The sequence below is a fragment of the Haemaphysalis longicornis genome, unplaced genomic scaffold (assembly GCF_048455015.1).
Source record: "Haemaphysalis longicornis isolate Haplotype H1 unplaced genomic scaffold, Haemaphysalis longicornis Haplotype H1 scaffold_1, whole genome shotgun sequence".
In the NCBI taxonomy this organism is placed as follows: Eukaryota; Metazoa; Arthropoda; class Arachnida; order Ixodida; family Ixodidae; genus Haemaphysalis; species Haemaphysalis longicornis.
Window position 1 is genome coordinate 159023773 of NW_027526203.1, and position 20971 is coordinate 159044743.

The 20971-nt window shown below is 48.2% G+C and overlaps 1 long non-coding RNA gene across 1 annotated transcript; it reads right to left on the reverse strand.

The window, feature by feature from the left end:
- Positions 1-1658: 1658 nt before the first annotated feature.
- On the reverse strand, positions 1659-20113 carry LOC144166877 (uncharacterized). The gene is made up of 3 exons (XR_013321783.1): positions 19952-20113; positions 9335-9464; positions 1659-1763 (listed from the first exon to the last, which is right to left on the reverse strand). It is a non-coding gene; the product is annotated as an uncharacterized LOC144166877 (long non-coding RNA).
- Positions 20114-20971: the final 858 nt, after the last annotated feature.

Consider the following 20971-nt stretch of genomic DNA (forward strand, 5'->3'; position numbering starts at 1 on the left):
AAGATTACGTGCAAGTGATGCGTTATTGGACAGATCTATAAATGCAGATACTTTTAATGGTGGGGAAGACACAGTATAAATCCATGTGAAAATATGCCCCGTAAAAATGCCAGTAACTAGACATGTATTAAGAAGGTTTGGTTGAAAATTCAAGAAAACACACACTGGGTTAAATTTACGCATGAAGTCGTTGAAAAGTTTGGCTGTCAATTTCTTCGCTTGGCAACACGGGAAACGGCCACAGACATGGCCGATGCGCCACTGGAATGGCGCGGCTTGGGTAAAGGCGCCGGCACACCGAAAAAAAAAAAAAAAAAAACGCGGGCGTGCGTTGTCTGCTTTGTTTCAACCCGATTCTCAACGGTGGTGTCAAGAGAGATGTTATTAATCGCGCTCACATTGGATTCGAGCGGTTCGGTGAGGTAGAGTTTCTTAACGTGCAACACAGTCATGTGCTTAGCACGGACAAGTACCGCCATCCCGCGGAGCCCGACGTAACGAGTGGCGGCGCACTCATACGGTTGCCTACATGCGCGCCTCGCCAGTGAATACAAGCAATACCCATTGTGCGCACATGCCACTCTTACGCAGAAAGAAAGGTTGAAAAGTTAGGCGTAAAGTTTTGGAAAGTGTAAAAATAAACTTGCAAAGTGTAAATATGTCACAAGGCGGGTCGCCAGGACATCGAAAGGGCAACAAGTTCACCTTGTACGGCATGATTTAAATGTCCGTTAAAGCGTGAGCTACACATTTTTTCCAAAAATCTGCATCTCTGCAGTAGACAAAACAAGGCTCCATTTTCTCAAGACCCGGAATAGTTCTCCCTGTCTGCGCTAGTTTCTATAAATGATTGTTAGCGTACGCCGTGGCGTATCAAAGTGCTGCTCCTAGTATCGCTCTCTTCACTGACCTTCAGCTCTGGTAGCATGAATGGTAAACGCAGGCTCTCTATTCGCAAACGCTCTCCCGTCGCAAAGTATGCTATCCAGTCTGACATCTTGGGACCTAACGTAGATGTCTTCTGGAACTGTTTTCGAAGTGTGAGGTACTCGTTGTTTCAAAACCATAAATCTGTGGCATTGTGAACTGCTGTAGTTCCCAAAAACAAAACCGGGGATTTAGCTTCCAATACACTTTAAGCATGTTGGTGCCCTCATGTTTATTTACTCGGCTGAAGATAATATGCTTTGTGGTGGTAGTGTTGAGGCTCAGTTGAGTTTGGACATTCAGTTCAAAAGTTTGAAAAATCATACGAAGCCATCTTGGAATAGCGTGCGTGACATCTAGTAGAGGATTTCTTGTGTATAATCACTGAATGAAGTATGTACAACGCGGATAAAAAAATGACGGCTGAAGGGATGTGACACGAACGACGCTTGTCCGTGTCACCTCTCTTCATGCGCCGTTCCTTTTCCAAAGGAGTTCCACCTAACTCAAACTTTCACGTGTATAACAATTAAGTGAAGAAACGGACATACCAGTTTTCAGGGATGGAATGAGAAACGTGGCATGCAATAAACTTTCGATAGAAATTAATTGAGCAACCGCCTGTTACAACACAGCCCTGTAGGTGGGAAGTTGCCGTGAATTTTTCGATGAACTATAGCAATTTGCGCCAAATTTTCCGCCCGGAAAATTACGTTAGCTCCTACCTTTGCACGACTGAGGAAGCTGCGAGTGCATGAAGCACTCCCTTGGTACATCATCGGCATGGTCTACGGAATGCGTTGTCGGGACCCGGTGGCATTCCACGTTAGCATCCCCTGCGTTAAGGAAAACGGTGTCACGCCGGCGTAAAGGACTCTAGAGCGCAGTTAATGCCTCGCAAAGCAGCATGACTGTGAGAGTATACACCTGACACAGGACATGAGAGATGTGCAGAAATAGAAAGAAATGGGGCCAGAAACCTCTGAAAGGTCAAGTTGCAAAAATAAAGTGAGCTTACTCCAGGCAACAGAAAACGGCGCAGTACATTCGGCGTCGGATCATGACGTAAGAAATTTATATTTGAAATACTGTAGCTGATACTGTAGGTGATACTGAATGAGGTGAGAGGGCATGGAGCGAAACCTCAGGGCGTTGATGGCCATCTGACTGCTTCTGCATGGTGACAGCTTCCCAATCTATTGAAGAAGATCCGACAAAAAGCGCAGTTCGGAGACCGCCCAGCCCGGTGACAAAGAACTCCGGCATAAAGGTGAATCGTTATTTAAATGTCACCACTCGGGGGCCATGATAGCGATGTGAATGGTCTGCTCCCAATAATGGCTGAAAACGTTACTATCGCTCAGAACGAAATTCGGGTGCGTCAAGCCAAATGCATGGTGTATACAAAGCGGTGGTTGCAAAAAACGAGACGTTCTGATCGAGATAGTGTTGATAGGAACATGCTACGTCCTTGTCGTTTTCGAGCGCTTAGTCTTCAGAAACCATCCATGTGTAGGCTTATTTTTTGTGCAGCTGCTTAGCACGGAAACTGACACGAAAAGTAAGTTTGGAAAAAAATGGTTGCCGTGGTTTGCCCTACCGAGGGTGCATTCAATTTCCACGACGACAGTTGATGGTCGTGTGGCACCGCAAAACAGCGCTTTGGAGTGTATGCCACAGAGAGCATGCGCGCGGAACAACCAAGTTATCTTCGAGAGCAGTGCCATCAATAAAAGTTCAGTTGTTGTTTGGGACGCACGTCGTTCACTCGCACTGGTCTTCCTTGCGCGCGTTCCAACATTGGTGGCCCGTAATTCTGATGCAGCCACAGGAGTGTTGTACCAACAGCGCTATGACTTTGACGTCCACGACAGACGCCCCTCCGACAGTCTCCTCAGTCGACGGTAACTGCCACATTGAGCGGGGGCTCAGTTGCTCATCACAAAAGTCGGAGCTCTTCTTCTATCACTCGAAGCGTCGCCATCGTGATGCCTGTGCCCCTGATATTCAGGCCACGCTACAAGGCAACCTCATTCCGCACGTGCCCTCCATTCGTATTCTCGGACTCCGAATTCAAGAAAATGGGGCTAACACTGAAATTATCCGCAGTCTCGAAAACACCACCGACCAGATTGGCAGACTCATCGCCCGCATAGCCAACCGCAACCATGGTCTCAAAGAAGCCAACCTCCTTCGCTTGGTGCACGCATTCATTACCAGCGCCGCATCACATACGCCACCCCCTTTCTGAAGTTTACCCAGACCGAAATTGGACGCCTCCAATGCACCATCCGCAAGGTGGTCAAGCTGGCCATGGTTCTCCGTCGTCATACCTCTACTGAAAAGCTTCTCAACACCGGGACATACAACACCTTCGAGGAGCTGGTTGAAGCGCAGCGTGTTGGTCAACTCCACCGTCTGGCCTCTACACCGACGGGTCGCTCCATCCTAACCAGACTGGGCATCTCCTTTCTACGCAGCATGGAGATAAGGTCAGTTTGAGTGGCTCTTTACAATCCCGCTACAGTGTGGCCCCCATCCCACGGAATATGAGCCTTGCCTTCCATCAAGAACGCCGCCTTGCCCGGGCCAAGGCCTTACACAAAGCCCATGCTTCGCCCCCCACTACCCTATACGTCGACGCAGCGGAATATCCCGACCATGCAGCCTGCGTCGCCGCAGTGGTCAACCCCCAAGGAGACTCTGTAGCTTCGTGTTCGGTCTCCACGCCTCACCCTGAAGTTGGGGAAGAAGCCGCCATTGCCCTGGCCCTTACAGCTGCCCCGGCCACCGCAATAATCCCCGACTCGCAGACGGCTCTGCGGAACTTTGCGACGGGTCGTGTATCACCGCACGTGCATCACCCATCACCGCACGTATCCTGCAGACTGCACAGACTCCGCCTGCACATTGTCCACGCCTGATATGGACTCCGGCTCATTCGTCCCTTCCGGGTAACGAGCTGGCTAACGAGGTAGCCCGAGATTTCTGCTGTCGGGATGCCTCGGATGCTGCCTCTCCACCTCGGGCGGGAGGGAGGGATCGCCTGGTTACGTATCGGGAAATAACGCAGCACTACCGCCTTAGTCGGATGCACTTCCCCGGCCCCACTCCCACTCTAAAACGCAGGCAGTCTGTTCAGTGGCGTCGACTGTAGACTAACACATTCCCGCATCCCGCATTGTGCCACCTCCACTTCCCGGCGCGATACTGCCACATGTGCACGTGGTGCGGCGCGCCTTTTGCTTCCCTCCACCACATAGTAGGCGCGTGCCCCTCGCGACCCACCCTCCATCCTACTCTGTCCCTGCCCCTTACCACGGTAGAGCAATGGGAGGCTACTCTGCTCATCCCCGACCAACAGCTGGCCGAACTCGCCGCTAGGGCCCACGGGCTCCTAGCCGTCGACTAGGGGACTGTAGTGTGCCGGTGCTCCCAGCCGGTGCCTCTTTCTTCACAGCTCTGGATAAATAAAGTTTTCACCACAACCACCACTGCCACATTTTGGACTGCGGACCCCGCATTCTGGATTATACAAGTGAAATCGCAGTTCGCAGCACTACGGATCAGAACACACCTTACGAATACTACTACGTCGTCAGCAGTCTCCCGTCACAAGCCCAAAAGAAAGAAACCTAGTGCATCACCACTGCAAGCTGTCAATAGCACAGTGATAACAACATGCGCACATTGTTCACTCACGCTGAATTTAGGTTTGGGCGGAACGTCTAACTGGGTTTTCATAGCTGCTGACGTCAAATGCGCCCTAATAGGCGCAGACGTTCCGCAATACTTCGGGCTGTCGGTCAACATCCGCAACAAACGGCTTCAGTGGGTCCTATTTCTCATGGAGCGGTACAAGGCAAGCCGCGTTGGCAACCTCCTCTCAGCCAGACCTTGCTCAGTCAGCCTGGAGAATCGTAGTTCACTGTCATATTACATGTGTGAAGCACATCGAAACCACAGGCCCAAAAGTCTACGCGCGGCCACGGCGCCTTTCATCCGGGAAGCTTCGGCTAGCTCAAAAGGTGTTTGCCCACATGATGCCACTCGGAATAATACGTCCTTCGTTCAGCTCATATGCGTCACCTCGTCATGCGTTTCCCAAATCAACGGACGGTAATTGGCGTCCTTATGTGGACTATCGAGCACTCACCCGGGTGACCGTACCGGACCGTCACCCAATGCCTCGAGTTCCCGTCTTGGCTCCTTCCTGCATAGCGCTACCATATTTTCGAAAATAGATCCCTCAAGAGCATATCATCAGGTACACGTAGCGGGAGAAATATTCCCCAGACCGACATAACGACGGCGTTTGGAATGTTCGAATTTCTACGCACGCCTTTCGGGTTACGCAACGCCGTACAACAGCGCAACAGAGACACTAGGGAAACAAAATGACCGGACGATACTGCACACACAACTAATTTTATTTAAACCGCATCACCACATAAGTACTACAATCTAAACCCACGTGCCCACACATCATGACGCACAACAGATTATACGTATCTTAAACTAACCGATACAAAAATTCTTTCTCATGGAGTGCTAGCGACGGTTCACTAATGTACAAATCCCCTCGTTTTCTAATGTGGACTGCCTCAATGATTTTCCTAGTTATCTGATTGCCATGAACCGAAAGGATAATGATATCTTGAAGCACAGGAACGCACCCCTGTTCAGAACAATGCCTTATGTCTTATGTTTTAGTGAGTTTTTGTGTTCTAATAATCCAATATTAATACAACGACCGTCTAACCGACATATACGTGACCACAATCAAAGGAACTTGATAGATAATACGAATTTTACACTCGACGAACGGGGACCTGTGTTTAAGAGTACAGCTTTTATTTTTATCTCCGAGATCAGATTGCGCCGATTTTCTTTCTACATGACCACAAATTGTTCGCATCTTATTGGGTGCTGAAAAAACAACATTTACTCCCAAACGACTAGCTACATTTCTGAGACGGTGCGACAAATTGTGGTTATGCGGAATTACGGCAACCTTTTTCTTTTTCAAGGCTTACTGCCTTCGGTCCTTCGAAGGCCTGCGGATAAAAGAATTAGACTCCTAAAAACATAAGAAGTATCCACATATCACGAGGCATTGTTCTGAACACGGGTGCGTTCTGCTGTTTCAAGATACCACCATCCTTTCGGTTCATGGCAATCAGCTAACTAGGGAAATCATCGGGACATTCCACATTAGAAACAGAGGTGATTTGTGCATTAGTGAACCGACGATAGCTTCGCATGAGAAATAATTTTTGTTTCTGGATGGGCCAGTTTGAGATATGTATATTCTGCTGTGCGTCATGATGTATGGGCGCGTGGGTTTAGGTTGTAGTACTTATGTAGTGATGTAGTTTCAATAAAATTCGTTTTGAGCACAGCATCGTCCGGTCATTTTCTTTCCCTATTGTCTGTATTTTTACACTGTTTTTCGAAGATGTTCAACCAATACCAACTCGCCCAAATGTCGATTCTTTTACGCAACGGCAGCCAAACTTTTCTATGGTTAATGGATGTCGTTTTCCGGGGATTCCACTTTTGAAAGGTATACCTAGATGATCTGCTGATTGTTAGCAGCACTCCAGAAGAGCCCGAGAGGCATCTGAGATGCGTGCTGCAGAGACTGACATAGCACGGCTTTGCTATGAATACGGCAAAGTGTGTGCTTGGTACCGACGATATCATTTGGGCCACAGCATTTCAAGCGCCGGGATACAACCCCATCAGGACGACGTCGAAGGAGTACAGCAATTTCCACAGCCGAGAAACAGTCGCCAGCTTCGAGAGTTCCCCGGGCTCGTAAACTTTGACGTAGCCTCATCCCGAAATGCGCCAACATCGTTCACCTCTTCCTCAGTCTACTCGTGGCGTCAGTAAGTAATGCAAGTGCCATTGACTGGGGGGACGAAGCCCTACAAGCCTTTTAGCACGTTAAGGATGCTCTCACAAATGCTGCTCTTCTCGTATACCCGCAGCCGGGTGTTCCGCAAAGCGTAATGGTGGACACCTCCGACACAGCAATTAGAGCCGTGTTACAGCAGAAGGTGAGCGGAGTGTGACGCCCAATTTCTTTCTTCTCTAGAAAATTGAGCCTGTCAGAACGACGGTACAGCACCTTTTGTAGGGAACTCCTAGCCATATACGGTGCTATCCGGCATTTCGGCCACTATGTAGAAGGGCAGAAATTTTAGGTACTCACGGACCACGAGCCACTGATCTACGCGTTACGTGCGATGAAGTCAGATACTGGCATGGGAGTTCCGCAAGATGTCGCACATGGCAGAATTCACGACGGATATACGCCATGTCAGTGGGGCGGACAATCCTGCTTCAGCCGCCCTGTCTCGCCACCCAGTGAATGTCATCAATCTGCAGAGCGGCGTTGACTTCACCCCACTAACTATGGTTCAACGCAGGGGCAGCGAGTTGAATAACCTACTCACGTCTCCATACAGCGCCGTAAAGTTGCAACAGGGGACTCAACCCCCCCGGTTCATATGCTGTGGCATGTCCACAGGCAGGGCCACGCCATTTGTGCCCTCTATCCTTCCCAGCAACGTTTTTGGCTCGCTGCCCATCCTGTTGCATCCAGGGATTCGAGCCACTCAACGGTTGTGCACAGTGAGATTCATGTGGCCAGGAATATACCGAGATATCCGACGCTGGACACGAGAGTGCCTCACATGAGCGTTTCAAAGTGCAGTGCCTTACTGTGAACAACTTAAGATCTTGATCTTTTCCTCTGGCGGACTCTTGATTTTCCCATGTGCATGTGGACATTGTGGGGCCTCTTCTCAGGGGCAAATCTGATGACGTGCATTGATCGCATTACGTGGTGACTGAAGCCATGCCGATTCCAGACATGAGTGTCTGACCTATTCGCCAGCATCACGCAGCGCGTGGGTATATCGCGCATCAGAACTGCTTACCATCCTATTAGCAACGGTATGGTGGAAAGGCTCCATCGGCAGCTGAAGACTAGCCTGACGGCAATTGCGAGTCACAGTTAGGTGAAAGCACTGCTTTTGTTCTGCTGGGAATTAGGACAGCTCTGAAAGCAGGTATTGGATGCCGCTCGGTTGAACTGGTGTATGCAACAACGTTTCGAATTCCAGGAAAGTTTTGCGCTGATAGTAAAGATGCAGACGTTCACGCCAACACCGACACTACGCCCTGTGGGTGCGGGACATCATGAGCCAGCTTCGCGCTGTCTCTCCATGTCCGCCAGCAGCACAGCCTGTCCACGTGCGTCGTGATCTCTCCTGTTGCTTTCGTGTGTTTGGGAGGCACGACGTCGTACAGCATCCACTCCGGACCCCGTACGACGGGCTGTACAAAATTGTGAAATACGGAGACAAGCAAATTACGATTCACAGGGGTAGCCGTCATGACGTGGTTTCGCTGGATCACGTAAAACCCGCACACGTGGACTCCGGCAGTGAAGCACCTGCACCACCTCGAGCTGCATCGCCACAAGGACCCCCAGCAGACAACATATAGGACAGCCCCAAGTCCTAAAGACGTTTACGCGAAGTGTACGGTGTACAAGACCTCCTTTGCGCGTGAACTTATGAACCACAGCGTGCCGTCCGAGTAAGCGCATTATTCGCGCCCTCGCTAGGGGGGGGGGGGTGGGGGGGGGGAGGGGTGGTATTACTGTGCTTCGGGGTGTATGGCTTTGGAGTGTACGCCACAGAGCGCATGCGCGCGGAACAATCAAGTTATCTTCTAGAGCAGTGCCGGTAATAAAAGTTCAGTTATTTGAGACGCGCGTCTTTCACTTCCACTGCTCTTCGGAATGCGCGCTCCAACATACATAGCCATGGGAAGGCTTGTAGCTTGCAAAGATAGGGGTAAATACTGGGCTCGTTAATTTTGTGCCAACAATTGATATTCCCGTGAGTCCAATGATACATTTCTGGAATTTACTTCATTTAAAGCGGTGGGGGATCAGCCTGAGGTTGTGTCGTGCTCTTCGACACCTTTTCGAAGAACGAGAATATCATTAAGGATATTAACCACTCCTTGTAGTCTTGATTAGAAAATACGGGATCTAATGCTAGAAATTTTGTTTGGAAGCAGACAAGTGATGCCGAAGACGGGGGAGGTGCATGAAGGAAGATTTTTTCGGAGCGAGCGTATTCTGGTAAATGGAAGTTTGCGTCGCGTTGCACGCACACTTGTCTATTTGCGAGCTTTCTTTGTGTCTTCTTAAAGTTTGCTAGCTTCAAACACTGTACCCTAGCTGCAGTTCGGAGTACTAGCAGCGTGAAGAGCTATATACACACAATCTGAGTCTATATAAACAAACTGTATGATGTTGAGCTTTACAAAACGCAATCACGAAATTCCTTTCGTGACAGCCTCCTCTGGCGACAACGCATACCTTTCGTCGTTGGGTGGTCGTCTGCTTTCTTATATTCCTCAATATCAGCGCCACTTTCCGCGCTTCGAGTAGCTGCTCCAAACTGCTTTTGCGTCTTGCGATGCTTAGCCCTCCTGTTCTTGAACCACACCTATAATAACAGAGAGAAAAACGAAGTGTGAACGAAAGAAGGTGTACTGATTGTGCAGCAGCATACAGGCAATCATCAACAGCACGCCTTTCATCCTTTAGACAGAACGGATGACAGACCCTCCAGTTTTTCAGTTATGCGGCCGACATTGCCAATGACCTATGATCTCAATAAAAGGTTAAATACATTTGAGACAGACAGGCGACACAGCTTTCGAATTACTTGCGGCTCATTCGGTAAGAATTGTATGTTGAGGAGTACTTGGTTTGAAAAATAATCGTGTAACTCTGCATGCAATACATAGGTGTTTCGAAACAAGCGCACAGAGTTAAAAAAATGAAAGAAGCTCACACCAATGCGTAAGATATGGAGGTGCCGAAGCTGCACGCAACATTCACGACCATCACGAACGTTTAGGTCCACCATTGCAGCCGATTTACTTCTCCTTCGCTGCCGGAACGACCATGGCGTCACCGGAGTCGTTTGTTGCTATAACCATTGTTGGTATTGTTGCTCCAGCATTGTTGCTATAACTGTGAGTTTCATTTTTTCTTTTTTCTTTCAGTGATAATCATTGCGCATCACCTTGGAGGGGCGTACGCTTTGACATGTATTTCCCGCTCCGAGCAAGCTTTGCCACGATCACGGCGATCGCTGGAGATTTTTTTGCCAATCTCGGCCAGTCTCCTTAAGTGGATATGCTTGGCTTGAGAAACGTGGACCGGGGACGCTGGGCGGTCGCCGTGAGGCACGCACACGTGAGCGCTAAGAATTTTCTTGATTTCGTTAACTGCCAGGCGGTCGCCGCGAGGCCGGCGCTCACGTACACGCGCTCTGCAATTTCTTGGAATTTTTAACTGCGGATACGAAAAATTACGACTTTCTAAACACCTTTTTGCATCCACATAGGTGCATACGTTAGAATTACCGGGCAGCACACAACCCAGAAAATTACGTAAAAAGTAAAATTTTATTTGTTAGAACATAGACAAACCGTTCTCGATTATGACGGGCAGCACCTCGTAGAAGTAGACGTTAACGGTTGTACGTAAAATAACACGTGCAGTAATGTGGATACATTTTCTTTGCGGCGCCATCGAAATAGCGTGATCTTGTCGTGCAGCGTCCAACAACGCACTAGAGAACCGCATTGAGATGAACAGCGTGCTACAGGTGCTACTACTCGTGCACACAATCGCATTCGGGCATTGTTCGCACATCTCGTACCACCACTCGGTTGCTGCATGCCACAGTTCATGGTAACCGCCCACAGTAACCACAAAAACACGACGAAACAGCATGACGGCCCTGAGCATCCCCTATCCTAGGTTTTGCGACGCTACCAGTCGCGTAAGTGCCGGACCCGTTGAAACATTAAAAGTTACTTTAACGCATTTGTGTTTGCGAACGAAAATACAATGCATGTAAACTTGAGGTAGGCGGCTTCCATCCCTCATTTTAGAATTACCCGCTGTCTCAATGATTACGGCCTACATATTCCATGACGTAAATACAGAAAAATTTACACAGATGTCTGCCAGTGTTACCTCTCAGTTCACAATCCCAGAAAGCGCTTTTCTCTTTTATTCCAGTTTTTTTGCTCACGAGCTGCCAGAAGGATGCAAAATGTCCAGTCCTTCAGGTAAACTTTTATTGCTTTAGCAGCCTTTCTGATGATGATGATGGTTGGTGCTTAATGGCGCAATGCCAACAAGGGCAAAGAGCGCCAGATAAGAAGTTACTGAATTTTGATGAGACCGTGTATACTAAAACATGTAACTAAAAGTAAAAGCGATGCAAAACAAAAGCAAATGGAGATGGCTGATGTATAGGGCCAGGATGATTACACGTGATATGACAAGAGCTGCAGAAATTTTACCTCAGCTAAAAACTTAAAAACACGTTGACTATAAAACATCGGTTCGTCGGCTAAAAAGTATGATGGGTGCAGTGGAATGTGCCGTTTGTATAATTCAGGGAAATGTTTGTGTCGTGTTGTGCCAAGTGCCTTGCATGTGATTAGTATGTGGACTACGGATATGTCCATTCAACACCTGCTACAGATGGGTCGCGAAGATCCAGTGAGCAGGTGGGAGTGCGTCACATGTGTGTGGCCTATCCGCAGCCTAGCCAGAGCGACTTCAGTGTATCTGTTGTGCGAGACAGTTATGTAGCGTCCCAGTTGTGGTTTTATTATCTGTAGTTTATTGTCTGTTTGTTAACTCCAGTGTAGTTGCCATGTGTTCCGAAGGTGTCGCCTGATGTGTGTCTTTAGGTCGGTGTAAGGTACTGTTATGTCAACTGTGGTCATGAGAGCAGCAGCACCAGCCATTTGATCAGCGGTCTCATTGCCAGGGATCCCACAGTGACCTGGTACCCAGCATATAGTTATTTATAAATTTGAAGCATATGCAGTCATTATAATCTTTAGAAGAACATTGATTACATAGTTTTAGACGACCTTCCTGATGGCAGTGCCTGCACAACGCTTGGAGAATCTGTGTAGACGATGGACTTTGGAATTTTATGTTCGATGATGTGATTTGAAACGAGTAAAATGCCATACGATTCTGCCGTGTAAATATTGCTATGAAAATTCATTGTTTTAGTAACGCTAAAATTTGGTCCGTGCGCTGCACAAGAGACGGCTAAAGAAGTTTTCGACGCATCGCTATAGAATTCTGCGCACCTGTACTTGTCCTGCAGGAACAGGAAGTGCTGTAGAATTGCACTCCTGGGTACCCTAGTTTTTTTCTAGTAGCGTGAATGACATGTCGCATGATATAGGATGCCATGGTGGAATGAAATTATGGATGGGCGTCTTGTGCGTTACTGACAGAGGGACCATGAATGCAGAAGCCTCATCCCTCATTCTGAGAGAGAAAGGTAACGAAATAAATGGCCTATTTAAAATGGGTTGCAAGTTTGATGTATTGTTCATGATGGGATTATAAGGATGGTTGGTAAGAAACACGATCTTAGATGCATACAGCACGTCAACATACTCCCGCTGATGCCCTAGGCACCATTTGTGGCACTGGACATAAAGTCTTTCGACAGGGCTAGTGCGGAAAGCGCCGCATGAGAGTCGAAGGCCAAGATGCAGCACTGGGTCGAGCATTTTCAGTGCGGTCTTTGTGGCCCACCCATACACGACACTACCGTAGTCGAGCCGAGACCCCACCAAGGCTGTGTATAGGCGCAGCAGGAGTTGTTTGTCGGCCCCATAAGATTGTTGTGAGAGGACCTTAAGAATATTCATTGTTTTTAAGCATTTGCGTTTGAGCTGTTTGATATGAGGAATTAATGTAAGTTTTTCATCGAATAAATTGCCTAAAAACTTGTGCTCCTTGTTCACAGGAATCGGCACATTCGCAAGAGTGATGTCTGGGTCCGGGTGGACCCCACGCTTCCTGGAGAACACAACACAAGACCTCTTTCCGGGATTAATTTTAAAACCATTCTTTTCAGCACAGCCGGCAAGCTTCTTCACGCCGAGCTGGACTTGACGTTCGCAGATGAACATGTTACACGATTTAAAGGATATCTGAACGTCGTGTACATACATAGAATAAGAGATTGTAGGTGGCAATGCCTTTCCAAGAGAGTTCATCTTAACTATGAAGAGCGTGCAGCTCAACACTCCCCCTTGCGGCACGCCATTTTCTTGCACATGTACCTTTGACAGTGCAGAACCAACTCTGACGCGAAATGTTCTCTCCGACAAAGAACTAGTGAGGGTGTTAAACATATTACCAGAAACACGGAATGACTTGAGGTCACTAAGGATCCCATAACGCCAAGCGGTGTCGTACGCCTTCTCGAGGTCGAAAAACACAGTTAAAATACTGTTTATGCACGAAGGCATCCTTTATATATGTTTCAAGAGCTACAAGTTGATCTTTCGTGGATCACCCCACCCTGAAGCTTGCCTGGCAGCTCTCGAGAAGGCCGTTGTACACGAAAAAGTACATGAGCCTGCGATTTATCATCTTCTCGAGAAGCTTGCATGGGCAGCTGGTCAGGCCTATGGGACAGTAACTGGAGGGGGACGATGGGTCCTTCCCCTCTTTCAGGAAAGCTACAACTGTAGCCTCCCTCCAATAGTTTGGAATGTGCCCCGAAAGCCAAATCTTGTTATATAGGTGGAGGAGTGTTAGAAGAGTATCTGAGTGTAGCTGCTGTATCACTGTATATGTGATGTCTGGGCCTGGAGCTGAGGGTTTACAAGTGCTCAGAGCGGCCCTCAGCTCATGAAGTGAAATTTGAGTTATAAGAGGAGGTTGACCTGTCGTTATCAAGTAAAGACTTCTTTTCAACCGATTGTTTGTGTTTCATGAAAGTGTTAGTGTAGTGTGCAGAACTGGACACGTGTTGGAAGTGTTGTGCGAGTGTGTTAGCCTGGTCTTCCAATGTGTCCCCTGTTGTACTAACCAGGGGCAGGCTGTGTGTCTGTTGTCCTTTTAGTTTGCGTATTCGTGTCCAGATTTTGCGAGTGTCAGTGTGTGAGTTTATGGATGTTAGGAATGAGCGCCAACTCTCTCGTTTTGCCTCACGCCGCACACGTTTTCCCATCGTCTTTGCCCTTTTGAACCATAAAAGGTTTCCCGACGTGGGGTACCGGCGGAGGATACCCCACACCTTGTTCTGGGCCTCTCGCGCCCGCCTGCAGTCCTCATTCCATAGTCCAAGGTTCGACGAAAACTCGTCTGGCGAGGAAATAACATTGTTGGTACAAAACCTTGGCGAGTGTAGGTTTTGTACCAACAAAGTCCTCATTCCACCACGGCCTCTCTCTAGTGGGGCGGGGCACAAGAGGCGTGGGGAATGGACTTTTCGGCGGCGTCGAGGATGTGCGCCGTGAGGAGTTGGCCGGCTTCATGTACGTGTAGGTGTGTTATGGATGTGTAGTGGAGTTTGGATATTTCTGTAAATGTATTCCAGTTTGCTGTTGCTTCATTGAACCTATTATGGGAACGTGAACTGGTAGGGCCCTTGCCGATTTATGTTAATGAAGTAGGGAAGTGGTCACTACCGTATGGATTCGTGTCCACGTCCCATTCAAGAGGTGGAAGAAGTACTGCCTATCCTATAGTCAGGTCAAAGTGTAAGTGTTGTGTCCTTTATTATAATATGTTGGCTGTTACTTGTTGAAAAGGCATGATCCCGACGATGTTAAGAATTTCTCAATGAGGCGACCTCGAGCATCGGTGCGGGAAGAGCCCCAAAGAGAATTATGTGCATTCAGGTCGCCTATCAAGATGTAAGATTCAAGCAACTGATCTACCAGCCCTTCGAAATCCGAGATCGAGAGCTGGAAGTCAGGTGGTATGTAAAGGGAGCATACTGTTATTATATTAAATATTATTGAACGAATCGCAACAGCTTCAAGGACAGTGTTTAAGGAGATGGTATTACATGCAATGCATTTTCGAGCGAGAATAGCCACACCGCCAGAAGAGTGTCTGCATCCATCTCTGTCTTTTCTAAAAAACCATGTAATTATCCAGGAAGTTTGTATTTTTGCTGCTCAGATGAGTTTCCTGCAGGCATATTATACTTGGTTGCTTGGTGTGCAGTATCTCATATACATGGTCAAGATTTTTGATGAGGCCTCTACAGTTCCATTCTACAGTATTTTCCCTTCCCATTATTTGCAGTAACGACTGGAAATGTGTGAGAATGAGTGTTTATGCATCGTCTTTTGGGGGCTGTGACTCTTGGTTTTTGTGGCTTATCGGATGGTTTGGACGGTGTTACCCGTTCCTTCCGCTGCAATGCAGAGAGGTAGGGTCCAACGTCCATGTCTTCGTTGGACGTCCTCGGAGTGACCAAGAGATTGGGCTCCTTGGACCTAGCACCCTTGTGGGTGCTGTTTTCTGCAACCGCCGCCACCGATGGGATCGGTACTGCCAGAAGTGGCACAGGCGATGCGGCAGGGGCGGGAGCTGCCGCGGGCTCCCCCATCTTCATCTCCTCCGTACCCTGATTTGAGCTTTGGGCAGGTGGAGAAGAAATGGTGGATGCAGCAGCGCCCACAACTGACTGAGTTGCTCCCACAGCCACTGCTGACTGAGCAGGCGGTGTGGTAGCGGGTTGGGCCGCCGGAGGCAACCCTAGAGGAGGGGGACCAAGTCCGACTCGCGGTACTGGGTTCCCACCGAAACCAGACGCCGCTCCACCCCCCGGCGAGCTGCGTCGGCGTACCTCTCCAGGGGGAAAAAGGCGAACCTCTTCCGCGCCTCTGGGCAGGTGATGTTCCCGGTGATCTTAACATTGATTCTGCTTCTCCTGTTGGAACTTATCACATTTTCGCGAGTACTCTGCATGGGGTTTCCGGCAGTTGGCACAGGTGAAGGTTTCGGATTCACAGTTATCTGAAGGATGGTCATGCTGACTGCACTTAGCGCAGGTAAGGCGGCCACGGCAAGAGTTTGTGCCATGCCCGAACCTTTGGCACTTGAAGCAGCGCCGTGGGTTTGGGATGTATGGGCGTACAGAACAATGTATGTAACCAGCATTTATGGATTGCGGAAGGGTGGATCGATCGAAGGTCAAGATAATGTGTTTAGTTGCTACCTGTTATTGCGGCGTATTAATATGCGCGTTACAGCCGTGACGCCCTGATCCCTTAAGCCTTCCAAAAGGTCAGCATCGGTCTCGGAAATGAGATCTGCCTCAGAGATCACACCCTGAGAGCTGTTGAGGCTGCGGTGGGGTGTGACCCTGATCTCCAGATCTGCCATGCGGGTTTGTTTCAGGAGGATTGTGGATTGCTGCTTAGTTTTTACTTCAACTAGCACTTCTCCAGTTCTGAGCTTTTTGGCGCCGTATGTTTTGCCGATGATCCCTTCAAGGAATTTGGAAACAAGAAATATGGATTGAGATGTAACTGGCTTTGATTTGTCCACAGATTCAATTATCAAAAAACGAGGGTAGTTATCTTGCTTTGGGAGCGAGATGGAAGGCAAAGCAGGAAAAGAAACTTCGGTGCGGCCCCTTTTCAGGGACCGATCATGTTTGGGGCCGGGTTTGGAAAATGCCATATGATGTAGAAAAAAACAGGTAACGGGGGTACTTTCTTCGTCAGCCTTACCCTGATAGCTGAAGAGGTCCCTTAGCTCCCTCCCTGGTAAACAGACAGGGAGCCCATCCGCCGGAACTTTACCTGGGCTCCGACGGCCACCGTTTGTGGTTTCTGCCCTTCACCTTACAACTCGTAGCCACGGTGGGTTACAGCAAGAGTATGGGGGCTCGGGGTCACCAAGATTGCTCAAGGTGCCCCGTGCGGGGTAGCGGCCTTTATGGCCACACACTCCTCCACTGTACACGTAAAGGACTAGGCACGGTTTCACATGAATGCTAAGAAACTTCACGTAGCGTCGAACTTTTCTAGTGCCAAACTCTTTCTGGGCTTGTAATTTCTCGTTTATTAAACGTGTATCTGTGTCAATGAGGACAGACTCGGATGAACCTGCACATTTTTTTGTGTGAACTGCTGCAAGCATTTCATCGATGTGAGTTCATTTCTTTTCACTCATCTTAGCGTTCTGCGCGGTTGATCTCTGTGATCGTTTTGTCTGGACTTTTTAAAAATGCAGAGCAGATTCATGAAGGTGGCATAGAAGTGGTTTTTTTTTCATAAATTCATCCCTAGCAGTATTTGAAACAATGCAGTTGTACTCCCAAGAACGACAAAAAAGATTGCCATTTTTTACCGTTATTTCTGCGCACGAAAGGCCGTAATGAAATACTTTTTTTCAGAAATTAATTGTCAAGTGGCTTTGGATTCCTTTCCAGCATTTCCCCACTTCTAGATTCGAGGTGAACGTAGAGTGAAAATTGCTCCACGAACAGCCATTTGCTTTTCTGCTTAACCTTGCTGCCTGCTGTGTTTTCTTGTCCCATTCTGTCGGTACGTCCTTTTGGTGTATTGCATGGGTACCAGGTGCAATGAGGAGGGTGCTGTGCGAAAAGGGTGGGCGGGCACTTGTTTACGAATAAGTCAAGTAAAAGAGGAGGGACAACGTCTAAAGGACAGGTCATGGCCACAAAAACTTGCACCCAAGTGAACTGCAGCTTCGCTGATTTCTTCGCTCCAGTTAGCCTGCACTTGGCTTTTGTCAGTGTGATAGGTGCGAAAGTTTTCTGCCACTAGCCACCATACTTTCCGGTTTTAACCCGTAAAAATATAGCGTAGCAAAAAATTCTCAAACCGATTAGGACGCGAAAGCACCCCACTTTTGAGTCTTTTTGGCCCCGAAATAGTCTGAGACGCATTTCTCTCCCCGATTAGATGTTTTGGTGACGCTTCCAAATTGTGACCAAGGCGGAACTGGCCGTACCCCCTGCGCATGATAACCATCTACAGTATGCCACAGACTTATAAATGGTCTCGGTGGAAGTCCCAACTCAGCGTTTGTATTCCACTGCTAATGTGTATTATGCTGCGTGGGAACCCTGGTCGTCGTTCCGATCTAGCACAGAACAAAATTGTGCCCTTTCTGGCATTACTGGGCATTTCAGTAAGCCCTATGCCCTAACTATCGTGCCAACATTCATCGTTCATAACAACCAACTTATAACCGCCATTTATTATAACAACCAGCATTCATTATAACCAACTGTGGTAAACTTGTATTGACAAGGAATATGCAGAGGTCCCGACAGAAAGATGCGTTCATTTTGTTGAGTATATTTCCTGCGCAACCATAAATTCTATACCACGATAGTGTATCCGATTCCTGCTCACTAGAAAATGATTTTGTTGGAGATATCGAAATTCCTGTGGTTTGTGTTCTTTAAAACGGTCATGAAAACCGCATTCATTCTCGAATTCCTTTAAAGAACTAGCCTTTGATAATTAGCTCAAACTTCATTGTATCCGCGTTGAAGTAGTATTCACCAAGATATATCCCAAATATTGGTATACTTTAAACTATCCCACTACACAACACAATTACAGATGTCATCGGTAACATCCCACAACAGCGTAATGCATGTTGAAACAACATGGCAGCATTCGGCCGGCGTGATCAAATGAAACAACAGGAACCAGCAGATCACCGAATCATATTGATTTTCGTTAGCTTTTCTCGGCTGTGGTAAATCCCACAAACCATTCTTGTTGACGTCACACAGACTACGGGAATGTGGCTGTATTTCTTATTATGCACCGTAATTGCTTGAGGCTTGTTTTAACATTGGCATCACGGTTATTCGGACGATGCAACCTTTTGAAGGAACTAACCCATTATGTTGTATTCGTGGCCCCATAAACTGCTCAAAGCATTTCTTGGCCACTTGTCTTCGTCCTTCAGGAAGAGCGGGACCTAATGCCACTCTTCAGGTTGAAGAAGAGTGCGATGAAACGCCCATTCACGCACTATACCAGCGAAAACAGGGTGCCACTCAGGACGCCAGACCTACCGTTAGCGAGCTTCTAGACGGGAATCCTTCGTGTTATTTGTTCCTCGTCGTGTGAAATCAAAGCCTCTTTCTTGAGAAAAACATGGTTAACACGCGAAGCTTTCTCCCATGCAATCCGAGTCAAAGTCGAAGTACAAAATCCGAACTGCTTCGACCGTGTCGGAATGGTATAGGCGTCGGCTTCATAACGCGAGAGACCCAGGTTAGACTCCAACAACGGGGAGAGTTTTTTCCTTGAGACACTTGATGTGCCTTCGCTTATCATCATCATCGCTTTGTGAAACCAACTGTGTAAAGTTGGCTTTCCTGCAGTGGGTTCTGGTGCGACATCAAACGCCCTCAGTCAGGCATAGAAAGCTTCGCTTTAAAAGGTGACCCCTTCAACGTGCCAAGCGACGCTGAGATTCCGCTTGCATGCAAGTCAAACTTGATCGCACTCATCACGCCAGTGAATAAAAAGCCACCGCGTCATAAATAAAACAGGTGTTACAGTGTCATAATCGTGCAGCCATGGCTATTAGTGAAAAAAACTGGAATACCTGTCTTTCTTTTCGCTGAAAAATGCCATTCTTTGTCGTTTTCACCTGAGATACATTGAAAGTCGTCGAATTTTTAGAAAAAAAGAAACTTCCAATAAGGTCCGCCACTTTTTCTCAGATATATAGCCAGGAAAATAAAAAGGTTATCAGGATCAGGCCCTTCGCTTTGGCTACTTGCGAAAACATGGCACTCCACTCCCGCAGCAACACGGAGTACAAGGGTCTTCATGTCATTTCTCTGTGACTTCGGCCTTAACGGAACGCTGTGAACGTTTGCTTTAATTTTACTACGGTGCGTGTGCTCTATGCGTGTTTCTGCGTCTGTCAGCTTTTTTGTGCTTATTTTCGTTTGTTAGTGTTTGTATAAGTTTTTGTGTATTCGCTTCCTTCTCTCATTTTCACCCCTCTCATGTTGATATGGAGTAGCAAGCCATAGGCTGACTCCTTTTCCTCGTTAAAGACATCCCTTCTCCTCCCTCCTTAGTGAATATACCCAATGAGAGGATGCAGTTGACGCACCTGTACTCGTGCCTCTGGTAAATTGGTCCTCAGTGCGAGACTCTCGCGGGTGACGACGTCCGGGTACGGGGTCTGCGAGAAGCTGCGCTCCAGCGCGGACAGCTGCTGTTGCGTGAAGGCCGTGCGGCTGCGGCGCTGCTTGCGGGTCACGGGCCACGACAGCATCCCTGCGTTGAGGGCGTCGAGGAGGAGAAATCGTCCCGCACAGTTGCCGCTGACATGCTGCCGCATAATCCCCTTACACGTGGCAGTATGCATATCGCTAAGTACGAATTGGTGCAATAAAAGTTCATTGTAGGTGGCATGCGGAAAATAATCCCTGTTCCTCTAATTAACACTTGACATTGCTGTAATGGTGAAATGGTGAAATCGCTTAGGGATAACACGAACTGATGTAGGATATCCTTACTGCAGTAAGCTCAAAAAATCAATGAACGGGTACGGAGTTTTGCGTGAATGCTACGAAAATGTTCCTAGAGAAACTGCAACGAGTAACGCAAGAGCAAATGATGAATGAAGTTACACCGCATATCTCCGCGCGTAACTAGCGGCGCGGAGAACCTCCCGTGCGGCGCGGAGAACCTCCCGTTTTTTTCTTGTTCCAAAAATGGTGGCACTTCACTAGACGAAACTTTTCATGGGACCTGGGTGTTGAGCAGGTGTTTCAATAGGCATGACGCCTCCGAGGTACTTCTGCCAGGCACAGACGCCCACCCGCTGGTGTTATCGCCGCCATTTACCGTACACGTTTCACGGGTAAGGTACGCTGCCCTCAGCTGTGGCGTCTCTTGTTCGTCGCTGCTAGTGTCACTAGATAAGCGTACAGACTATCGGCACGCATTTCTCCTATTGTTTCGTGCCGCCACCTGAAACATTGGTCAGTTCGCATCACGCGACATTATTTTACACTGCGGCGCTTCATGGGCGCCGCCATTTTGTTGCTAACGCACTTTAGTCGGTCCACTTAGCTTAGCTTAACTTAGACTTAGCTTGTACTCCCTGCACTGAGGCTGTGCGCGA